The 12,657-nt window shown below is 35.2% G+C and overlaps 1 protein-coding gene and 1 pseudogene across 1 annotated transcript in view; one reads left to right on the top strand and one right to left on the bottom strand.

The window, feature by feature from the left end:
- NME8 (NME/NM23 family member 8) overlaps positions 1–12,657 on the top strand; it is a 77,016-nt gene that overhangs the window by 29,585 nt on the left and 34,774 nt on the right. The gene's annotated exons all lie outside the window — the stretch shown is intronic.
- On the bottom strand, positions 5,963–9,079 carry LOC139438945 (polyadenylate-binding protein-interacting protein 1 pseudogene; annotated as a pseudogene).

The following is a 12,657-nucleotide window of genomic DNA, read 5'->3' as shown; positions in this document are numbered from 1 at the left end:
CCCTATACAAAAATTAACTCAAGATAGTCAGAGAGTGTTAATTATTTTTTACCTTACCCCATATTCACAGAATGAAGAGGGTGGAGTAAGAAGTCAAATCTTAATATAACACTATTCTTTTTATACCTAGTGCTCATAAATACAATTGATATTGGTACTTGAACCTTATGTTCCACAACTTCCAACTTTGATTTTTGAATGTTGTACTATCCTTGCACTCTCTAGATAAATCCTCACTTGGTTATTGTGTCTTGTCCTTGTCCTGGTCTCAATTTACTAATGTGTTTTTGAGAACTTTTCTTCTGTATTCAAGAGGGATATTTGTTTCCTTTTCTTGTAATGTTTCTATCTGGTCTTGGTATCAGGATAATGCAGACCTTATAAAATGAGTTGAGAAGTGTTCACTCTCTTATTTTCTTGGACAGATTATGAGGAATTATTATTTCTTTCTTAATTTTTTCCTAGAATTTACCAGCGAAATCTGAACCTGGAGTTTTTCAGTGGCGAGGATTTTGTTTTTAATTTTATGGAGGGGAGGGGACTTTCAAATCTCTCTCAATATGTACATATTATTTTTAAAATTAATATACTTTATTTTTAGAAAACCTTTAAATTTACAGAAAAATTTCACAGAAAGTACAAAGGCTCCCCATATACCTCCATTCTATGCACATACAATTTCCCCTATTATTAGCATCTTGCATTAGTATGGAATATTTTTTGCAGTTAATGAACCAATATGTATACAGTATTACTAACTAAAGTCCATGGTTTATATTAGTGGTCACTCTTTGTGTTATACAGTTCTCTGGGTTTTGATGGATGCATAATGTCATGTACCCACCATTATGGTGTCATACAGAGTAGTTTCATCACTCTAAAAATCCACTGTGCCTTACCTGTTCATCTCTCCCTCTCTGCTGGAACCTCTGGCAACAACTGAACTTTTACTATCTCTATAGTTTTGACTCTTTCCAAAATGTCATATATGTAGAATCATGTGGTGTATAGACTGTTGAGACAGACTTCTTCCATTTAGGAGTTTCTGCATGTATTTCCTTGTCTAGATATTTAATTTATTCTTATTTCTGAATTATGCTCAATTTTATTGATGCAACACAGTTTGTTTATCCATTTACCTATTGCTTACCAATTTGCCTATTGACATTTTGGTTGCTTCCAGCCTGGGGCCATTATGAATAAAGAAGCTATAAACATTCATATGCAAGTTTTTGTGAGGGCAAAATTTTTCTGCTCTATTGGGTAAGTGCTTAGGTGTATGATTACTAGATGGTTTGGTAAGACAATATTTAGCTTTATAAGAAACACCCAAAGTGGTTGTACCATTTTCCATTGAACAGCAATAAATCAGAGTTCCCAATGCTTTGCATCCTTATCTATATTAGATGGCCTCAAATTTTTGTACTTTAGCCAATCTAAGAGTTGTGTTAATTTGTCTTAATTTGCAATTCCCTAATGACATATGAATTTGAACATCTTTTCATATGCTTATTTGAAATCTGTATATCTTCTGTGATGTGTCTGTTCATATTTTTTGCCCATTTCCTAATTGGGCTATTTGTTTTCTTATTATTGAATTTTAAGAGTTATTTATATGTTTTGAATATCATTCCTTTATCAGATATGTGTTTTGCAAATATTTTCTCCAAATCTGTGGCTTGTCTTTTCATTTCCATAACAGTGTCTTTTGCAGAGCAGAATTTAAAAAATAAAATTCAACTTACCATTTTTTTCTTTCATGGATTGTTCTTTTGTTGTTGTATCTAAAAACTTATTCCCAGACTTGACAAATCTAAGGTCACTTAGATTTTCTCTTGTGTGATCTTCCAGAATTGTGTAGTTTTGTGTTTTACATTTAGCTTTATGATTTGCTTGGACTAATTGTGAAATACTTAAGACTCGTGTATAGAATCATTTTTTACATATGGATGTCCAATTGTTCCAGCACCATTTGTTGGGAAGACTGTCTTTAATCCATTGAATTGCCCTCATTCCTTTGTCATAGATTAGCTGAATATTTGTATGATTTCTATTTTTGGGTTCTGTATTCTGTTCCATTGATTTATATGTGTATTCTTCCATCAATACATGATGTCTTGAAAATTCTAGCTTCATAGTAAACCTTGAAGTTGAGTTTTGTCAGTCCCTCAAATTTGTTTGTCCTCTTCAGTATTGTATAGGGTATCCTGGGTCTTTTCTCTTTTTTCCTTTATAAAGTTTAGGATTGATGTGTCAATATCCACCAAATAACTTACTGAGATTTTGATTAGAATTGTACTCAGTCCATAAATCCCTTTGGGAAGAACTAACATCCTAACAGCATTGAGCTTAGGAACTGGTATCTTAACAATATTGCGCTTTTCTCAATAAACAGGGAATATCTCCCCATTTTTTATATCTTCTTTGTTTTTTACAATCCAGATTTTCAGTTTTTCTCATAGAGATCATGTACATAATTTGTTAGACTTATTTCAAGTTATTTCCCTTTTCTGGTGCTAATGTAAATGGTATTGTGTTTTTTTATTTCAAATTCATATTGTTCACATCTTGAACATAAGAAAGAAAGTGACTTTTGTATGTTAACTTGTATCCTGAAATTTTATTATAATCTCTTATTAATTGCTGGATGTCTTTGTGAATTCTTTGTGATTTTCTACTAAATGATCATCTTATCTGTGAATAAAGACAATTTTATTTTATTTTCCCAAAACTGTGTGCTTTTTATTTACTTTTCTTGCCCTATTGCATTAGCTAAGACTTCAAGTATAATATTGAATGGGAGTTGTGAGAGGGCACATCATTTCCTTGTTCCCAGTCTTAGAGAGAAACTTGTGTCTTGCTATTAAATATGATGTTATCTATATGTTTTTATAGAGTTTGTTGAGTTGAGGAAAATCTTCTCTGTTCCTAGTTAACTGGGCGTTTTTATCATGAATGGATGTTGTATTTGGCAAATGATTTTTCTGCATCTATTGATATGGTCATATGATTTTTTTTGTTCTTTATCCTGTTAATATGTTGGATTAGGTTCATTGATGTTCAAATGTTGAACCAGCCCTACATATCTGGAATAAATCCCTCTTGGTCCTGGTATAAACTTATTTTTATATGATTTGGATTTAATTGGCAAATATTTTGTTGGATATGTTTGCATATGTTGTCATGAGAGATATTGGCTTGTATTTTTTCTTCCTTTTAAGTCTTTTTTCCTTAAATGTTTGGAAGAAGTCACCAGTGAAACCATGAGGGATTGATACTTAATTTTTTGGGAAGTTAATAACCTGATTAAATTTTTAGTAGATATGGACCTATTCAGATTATGTATTTTTCCTTGTGTGAGTTTTTGATAGTTAATATCTTCTAAGGAATTTGTCCATTTCATCTAAATTACCAAAATTATAAAGTTGTTCATAACATTCCTTTGTTAGCTTTTTTATTTCCATGGTGTCATTTACTTCTGATAATAATAATTTATTTCTGATACTATTAATTTTTGTCATCACTTTTTTCTTTAAGTCTGTTAGTGGTTTGCCAATTTTACTGATTTTTTCAAAGAACTGGTTTTGATTTCATTGATTTTCTCTATAGATTTCCTGTTTTTCTTCTCTCTGTGGAATTAAAAAAAATTTCTTTCAAGGGAGGTCTAACTGGTGAAAATTCTCTCAGCTTTTGTTTGTCTATGAAAGCTTTTATTTCTCCTTCACTTTTTTAAGATTTATTTTTTAATTTATTGAAATATATATCTCATACATAAACAATAAATGTATAATAGTTGTGAACTTATAAAGCAAACATATATAACATCTCACCCTACCACCAGTAACTTGCCTTGTTTTTCAACCTTTTTGACTAATGATTAAAGAGCATTGTCAAAATATTACTACTAAACCAAGTATTTTTCCCCTAACAAATCCGATTATTATTATCTTTAGATCATTTATATATGAACATACATAAACAATTAAGTGTATAGTAAAAGTTGTGAACTTACAGAGCAAACATGCATAACATCATACAGGGGCCCCATACATCAGCCTTCCACCAACACCTTGCATTTTCATGAGACGTTTGCTACAAAGTATGAAAGAACACTGTCAAAATCTTACTACTAACCATAGTTCTTTTCTTATATTTGGTGTGTTTTTCCCCCAACTCATCCTATTATTACTTTTTAAGTAAATTTTTTGACAGAATTTGTAAACTTACAAAACAATCATGCACATGTGCAGAATTCCAAACAACACCCCTCCATCAACACACCACAATGTGTTATGTCATTTACAACAGATAGAATATTATCCGATTATTTTCATGTCCATAGTGTACATTTGGCTTACATTTTCCATACTACCTCAGTATCAACACAGTACATCTTTTGCATAAATGCAAGAATATTATATTATTACTACTAACCACAGTCCATAGGTCACTCCAGCTGTATTTTTCCCATACTTCTCCACATTCCCAACACCCTGCAGTAGTGATATACATTTGTTCTAGCTAATCAAGAACATTCTTGCGTCTGTACCATCAACCACAATTCTCACCCACCTCTTGGTTTTTACTTATGTGGTTTGTGATGTCTGAAGTAGTTCTTATCTCATTTCTGTATATGTAAGCCATTTTTTTTTTCTTGCTTCTTTCAAGATTTTCTGTCTTTGTTTTCTTGAAGTTTGAATATGATATGCCTAGTTTTAGATATTTTGGTACATATCCTGCTTGATGTTCTCTGATCTCTTTGGATCTGTGATTTGGTGTCTGTCATTGATTTTGGAAAATGTTTGCTATTGTAACATCAAATAATTTCTTCTGCTGCTTTATCTCTTTCTTCTTTTTCTGGTATTCCCATTATGCATATGCCCCCCTTTTGTGATTGCACCACAGTTCTTGGAAATTCTGCTCTGTATTTTCTTTGTTTTTTTCTCTTTGCATTTCATTTTGGGATGTTTCTGTTGACATATTGCAAGCTCACTGAATTTTTTTCTGCAGCCATTCTCTAAGTACGAAGAAGCCCATCAAAGTAATTCTTCATTTTTGTACCTATAGTTTGATATCTAGCATTTCCTTTTGATTCTTTATTAGGGTTTCCATTGCTCAGCTTATGTTACCTATCTATTCTTTCAAGTTGTCTATGCTCTTTCCATCAGAACCATTGATATATCAACCAGAGTTGTAAAAAATTCCCTACTGACCTGGTAATTCCAAAATATGTGTTGTATTAGAATCTGGTTCTGAAACTTGCTTTGTCTCTTTAGACTGTGCCTTTTCTTACGTTTTAACGTGGCTTTTAATTTTTTTTGTTGAAAACCAGACAAGATGTATTGGGTAATAGAAACTGAGGTAATTAAGCTTTTATTGTGAGGGTCATGTTAATCTGGCTAGAGCTTCATCTGTATTAAATGTTTGCTGTAGCTGTAGGTGCCAGAGGCTTCAGTCGTTTAGTTTCCTTGTTGTTGCTGTTGTTTTTGCTCCCCTATTTTCTTTGAGTTCCCCCAAAAAGTCCTCCGAAAATTGAGCCTGTGCCTTGCAGTTCTTTCAGTTGTAAACCACTGTTATATTGGAGGCCTGGTGATGTGGTGCTAAGGTGTTGGGGAAGAGAAGCATTTTATAATCTTTTTAAAATTTTACTTCAAAATAGATTTTACTGCAGCCAAAACAGTAGAATTAACTGTACATAATAAAATATTATATATGTATATATACACACACACACATTTTAAGTTATAGGGAATAAAGTTTATTTTGGCAAATAGTGTAAAACACGATTAAAGTTGCATACGTTAGTAATATCACTCAACATCCTTAATCTGGTATAAGTGTGAAATTATTCTTGCTTCCTCATGTTCTGCTAAATCATCATACCTAAACTGCTTTATAAAACTGATATGCTGAAATATAACTTTACCGCTTTCACTTCCCTCTGATTGTAATCAAAACTTTTCTAAGCTTCTTCTCTCTCTGGGTCCATCTCATCATCAGTATCATCCAAGTATGGATCACTAGCCCCTGATAAATCTGTCCCATTTTCTTCATAATCTAGAAACAAGTCTTCTCTTTCAAGTAAATCTTGATATTTCTCTTGGTAATCTGAATCAGCTGCATGAAAGGAACAACATCAGATGTATAAAATGTTGGCTCATTCATAAAATAGTTTGTTATCATTTTCAGGTGTTGCTTCTCTGTATGTTGAGTTGTGTGGACTCTACACCAGTTATTTGACCAGAGTTCTGCAAGCTTCAAGAGCATCTCTTTTATATCTCTGCTGCAATTTGCATCTAGAACAATATTTTTTTAAAGATTTAATTAATTTCTCCCCGCCCCTTATTGTTTGCACTCTCCGTCTGCTCTCTGTGTCTGCTCATCTTCTTTCTGTTTTAGGAGGCACTGGGAACTGAACCCAGAACCTCCCATGTGGGAGGGAGGCACCCAATCACTTGAGCCACCTCTGCTCCCTGCTTGTTGTGTCTCTCATTGTGTCTCCTCATTTCTCCTTGCTGTATCATCTTGTTGCATCAGCTTGCCATGCAGGCTCGTTGCATCAGCTCACTGTCTTGCTCATCTTCTTTAGGAGGCACCAGAAACTGAACCTGGGACCTCCCATGTGGTAGTCAGGTACCCGACTGCAGGAAGCCACATCTGCTTCCAAGACTAGGACCATTTTCAATTCTTTGAATAATTTCTTCCATATTAGTCTTTCCTTTTTCTTTCCAGGCATCTTCCAAAACTGGCCCTGTCAACATCAGTGATTTTACTGCACAAATTAAGTTATCATCCACAGGATTAGGAAAGAGGGCATTCAGCAACGTCTGAAGACCAAGCTGAAAAGTAACTGCTACTGTAACCTGTCCATTTGTTCCCTTGATCTCCAGGTTAAGATGAAGTTCTTCCAGGAAGAGCACAAATGCATGAAATCATTTGTGAGTCGCTTCATCTCACTTTGCATCTTGATCTTTAATTTCATATTCGGTCCTACATCTCTGAAGTAGCAGTTGGTAGAAGTTACCTCTCTGCACACTAATTGTCAGATGAAGAGACAGGTAATTACACAGACGAGCTCCCATGTAAGAAAAATTTGGGAAAAATGTAGTCTGTTGATAGATGAATTCCACAAAGTCTTGCAAAGCATCTCTGTTTGAAGCCCTAACTTCCTATTTCCTACCCCCACCCTGTCCCTGGTAATCTATATTCTAGATTCTCACTCTATGAATTTGCTTATTATAATTACCTTGTATCAGTGAGACCATCCAATATTTGTCCTTCTGTGTCTGACTTATTTCACTCAAAAGGTTGTTTCCAAGGTTCATCCATTCCTTTTTATGACTGAGTAGTATTCCATTGTATATATGTACCACATTTTGTTTATTCATTCATCTATTGATGGACACTGGGATTGCTTAGATCTTTTGACAATTAGGAGTAATGCTGCTGTGACCATCGATATGTAAATATCTCAAGTCCTTGCTTTCACTTCTTTTGGGTTTCAATTGCCGAGCCCTGTGGTTATTCTGTATTTAACTTTCTGAGAAACTGTCTTCCATAGTGCTGCACCATTTTACATTCCCACCAGCAATGAATGAGTGTTCCTATTTCTCCACATCCTCTCCAACACTTGTCATTTTCACTTTGTTCTTTAATAGTGGCCCTTAAAGTGTGTATGAAATGGTATCTCATTGTAGATTTAGTGGGGAATTTCCTTAATAGCTAATGATGTTGAGCATCTTTTCATATGCTTATTGGCAATTTGTATACTTCTTTGGAGAAATGTTTATACAAGTATTTTGCCCACTTTCTAATTGGGTTTTCTGTCATTTTGTTGTTGAGTTGTAGGATTTCTTTACATATTCTGGATATTAAACCTTTTTAGATATGTGATTTCTAAATATTTCCTCCCATTCTGTAGATCATTTTTTACTTTTATGATAAAGTCCTTTGATGCATAAAAGTTTTCAAATTAACATGCAGTTCTAGTCATCCATTTTTTATTTTGTTACTCATGCTTTTGAATAAAGTCTAAGAAACAAAGGTCTGAAAAGATTTCCCTAAGGTTTCTTCTACAAATTTTATAGTTTGAACTCTTTTATTTAGGTCTTTGGTCAATATTGAGTTAATTTTTATATAAGGGATGAGGTAGAGATACCCCTTCATTCTTTTGCATATTTGTATCCAGTTTATCCAGCACCATTTGTTGAAGAGATTATTCTCACTTACTTCATTGAGTGGCCTTGGCACTCATAAAAAACCAACTAGCCATAGATGTGAGGGTTTATTTCTGAGCTCTCAATTTGATTATATTGATCTTTTTGTCCTTGTACCATAATATTTTGATTAGTATAGCTTTGTAAAAAATTTTAATTCTGCTAGTGCGAGTCCTCCAACTTTGCTATTCTTTTTTAATTTGATTTTGGCTATTCAGGGCCATCTGCCATCACATATAATTTTGATGATGGGCTTTTCCATTTCTGTATAGAAGACTGTTGGAATTTTGATTAGGATTGCATTGAATCTGTACATCGCTTTTGGTAGAATTGACATCTTAACAATATTTACTCTTCTGATCTGTGAACACGGAATGTCCTTCCATTTATCTAAATCTTCTAGCAATGTTTTGTAGTTTTCTGTTTAGATATTTGATTCTTTTCATTGCTATATAAAGTAATTATAATTCCTTTCCTTATTTCCTCTTCAGATTGTTCATTATTGGTGTACCAAAGCACTACTGATTTTTTTGTGTTGGTTTTGTACCCCATTCTGGTGCAGAATTCATTAGCTCTAGTAGCTTTGGTATGGATTTTTCAAGATTTTTTTAGGATTAAGATTATATAGGATTATATCCGATAATAAGGAAAGTTTGAATTCATCCTTTCTAAATTGGAGATCTTATATCTTTTTTTCCTTTTTCCTTTTTTTTTCCCCTAAAATTGCTCTGACTTGCAATACAATGTTGAATAAAAGTGGTGACATTGGGTATCCTTACCTTGTGGATAATATTAAAGTGAAAGCTTTCAGTCTTATTGAGTACGAGGTTAGCTGTGGGTCTTTCATATAAGCCCATCATCATTTTGAGGAAATCTCTTTTATTCCTAGTTTTCTAGGTGTTTTTAATCAAGAAAGGGTTTTGACAAATACCTTTTCAGTATCAATTGCAGGGACCATGTTTATTTGTTTTTTTTAATCTTTGTTCAATTAACATGGTATATTACATTAATTATTTTCTTATTTTGAACCACCTTGCATACTTGGAAAAAAATCTTATTTGCTCATGGTATAAAATTCTTTTAATATGCTGTGGGATTAGGGTTGCTGGTGTTTTATTGTGGCTATTCGCACCTGTATTCATAAAGGATATTGGTCTAATTTTCTTTTCCTATAGTATCTCTGTATCTGGCTTTGGTTTTAGAGCCGGGACCCACAGTGGAAGTGCAGGCCAACTTCACACTGCATTGGGGAGGGGTGGAAAAGGAGCCAGCAAGTTTGCCAGGAATATTTCGTCCTATTTCTAAAGCTGCGATTTCTTGATTTGGCATCCACTCAATTACTGCAGCCCTTTACCTATTTTGAGGAAGATAGCTCTCCCAGTTTTTGCTAGTTTTTCAAAGTTTCTGTGTATATTATGCCAGCGTTTATGTTGACGGGAAGTCACATCTGTCATTTTTTTTTAAGATTAATTTAATTTACTTATTTCTCTCCCCTCCCCCCCCACCCCAGTTGCCTGTTCTCTGTGTCTGTTTGCTGCGTCTTCTTTGTCCGCTTCTGTTGTTGTCAGTGGCACAGGAACCTCTGTTTCTTTTTTTGTTGCGTCATCTTGTTGTGTCAGCTCTCCATGTGTGCGGTACCATTCCTAGGCAGGCTGCACTTTCTTTCGAGCTGAGCGGTTCTCCTTATGGGGCTCCCCTATGTGGGGGACACCCTCATGTAGCAGGGCACTCCTTGCTTGCATCAGCAATGCACATGGGCCAGTTCCACACAGGTCAAGGGGGCCCTGGGTTTGAACCGCGGACCTCCCATGTGGTAGACAGACGCCCTAACCACTGGCCCAAGTCCACCGCCACATCTGTCATTTTTTATATGATTAGTACTTCACCTCAGTTTTTCATTTGTAGTTTAATTTTATTTACTTAAATCCCTTAGTCTACTTCTGAGACTTTTCTAATTCTTTTTTAATGTTTTAAAATAATATCTTGTTTGAGATATAATTGGCATATCACAGTTCATCCATTTAAAGTTTTAAATCTTTTATGTTTAGAAAATCTTTGCTCATTCATTTATTTTTTCATTTACTTAAAAATATTTAGTGAACACTTACCATTTGGTTAACAATACAGGTTGAAATATCGGGAAATATAACACTGAAAATAAAGGAGTTACTACTGCACATAGGGAGACCAGGTTTATAGTAAACCTGGTTTATAGCATTGTAAGTGTTCAGCAGTGTCAAGTGCTTCCCCTAACTTGCCCCATCTGCACAAATGGAAGATTCCAGCCCTTTGCATTTGAATTGTATCATGTGATTGGTTCTGGCCAATGAATGTTAGAGTAAGTACTGTGTGTCTCTACAGGGTTAAGGGAATAAAAACCCATCTACAATTGATATTACAGTTTCTCTCTCCCTGCTATGGTGAACCAGGAAACATGCATTCCAGTTGCTGTAAATACAGATGGTGTAGCCTTCTGAAACCTGAGGAGTCACTGTGAAGAGCAGAGCTCCCCCTACTGGTTTATTGTGGACACACAACATGAGCAATAAATACGTCTGTTGTATTAAACCACTGGAGTTTTAGGTTTAATTTTCTACACAGCATGATCTAGTTTATCCTGAATAATAAAGCTGATGCTCCAAAATACACTTATATAAACAGGGAATTAGAGTAGCATGTGGAAAGTGCTATGACAGGAGAGGGTCACTCCTCTGTGTGAGCACAGAGGTGCCTGGAAGGATAAGCCATGCCAAGAGAAAGCTGTGTAAAGCTTCCTGGAGGAAACATTGTTTATGCTGAGGCTGGAAAGGCTAAATTTGAGTTTGTCAATGGAGTGCTTGCAGCAGAAGCTTAGATGACAAATTGAGGTGAGAGATTATAGACAATGAGGTAGAGCAATCCGTAGTTGAAAAAATAATTTTGACAGATCTTATTTAACTGGAAATTGGAAAAATCTGATCATGCATAAATGCTGATGGGAAGGAAACGGTGGGGAAGGAGCAGTTGAAGATGCTAGGAAGAGAGGGAAGATAAAGATAGGCCAAGGTCACTCAGAGCAGGCAAAAGATGATTTCTTTATCAGAGATGTAGGATTCACTGTAGCGAGGAGAAGATTGCTTCAAGTTTATTTTTGCCCAAATATTACCATATTATTAGTATCTTATGTGAATTATCTTCTCAACCCTCAACCTCTCCTAAACCTACTGCTATTGGGTGTCTACCAGAACTGCTCTAGTCAAGATGTCCAGTGACCTCCAGATTGCCAAATCCAAGTTTCAGATGGCCAACCCTTTGTACTTGGCTCCCAAAGTGTTCAGCACAGTTTCTGCACCCATGTGGTCACCTGGGTTTTGATTGCCACTGGCATCCTGGCTCCTGCCACTGGGAAACAAATACGTTCTTTACATTTTTCTGAGAAGAGCAAATCTACTCACAAATAAGTTCTAAATATCCCACATTCTCCTTTTGGTAATTTGTTGAAATATTTTCCCCAAACAAATACCATTTTTCCTATGAAGAATTTTGGCAGTAGCTGTTAATAAAATGACATATTCCTACTATGATACACAAATCTTATTAAGAAAGATGACATAAATGTATTAACTAAAGAGGACAAAAGCAAAATTTAAAACAGGTCATCAGATATCCCTCTCCCACTGATCCATTGCTTGACTCTAGCATCAGTTTTCTTTTTTAAGATCATTTTAGCTTTACATTTGTTTACAATCTAGGAATAAGTGGTAACTCATTATTCTTCTCTTGCAATAACTTTTTGGCAATTATTGTCATTTTATTATTCTGAATCAATTTGTGAAATTCCAAAGTAAAGTCCATATGGATTAATTAATTTAGGGAATATATTGGTCAGCCAAAGGGGAGCTGATGCAAAATACCAGAAATCTGTCTGGGTTTTATAAAGGGTATTTATTTGGGGTAGAAGCTTACAGATACTGGGCCATAAAGCGTAAGTTACTCCCCTCATCAAAGTCTGTTGATGGCTGCCGGCGTCTGCAAGGGTTCAATCTCCCCCTTGGAAAATCATGGTCCCAGCCTCTTCCAATATCCGTTATAGGTTGGTATAAGTCTCATCTCTCTCCCAGCTTGTTTCTCTCCTGGCTCAGTTGCTCTGCTCTCTCCACAAGTTGTAGACTATGAGGCAAATGACTTGTCTCTCTTCCGAGGGCTTCTGCCATGTCTATGGGAACCTTCACATACATATCTGCTTCTCTGTGTATTTATTTCCCCAGGTTCCAGCACCCAAAACTCCAACTGACTCCTCTGCTGTTTAGTTTTCTCTTTCAGTCCTCACTCACCAAGGGTGTGGGGACTTGACGTCCCACTGGCATGACCCAATCAAAGCCCTAATCATAGCTCAATCAAGTAAAAGTGAAACTTCTGAATCCAGTACAATCTAAGGTGCCCAGAGGAACAGACCAGTTCA

This window comes from Dasypus novemcinctus, chromosome 5 (genome assembly GCF_030445035.2).
Source record: "Dasypus novemcinctus isolate mDasNov1 chromosome 5, mDasNov1.1.hap2, whole genome shotgun sequence".
NCBI classification, from domain to species: domain Eukaryota; kingdom Metazoa; phylum Chordata; class Mammalia; order Cingulata; family Dasypodidae; genus Dasypus; species Dasypus novemcinctus.
Note: the sequence above shows the minus strand (reverse complement) of the source record. Positions and strands in the feature narration are given on the sequence as shown.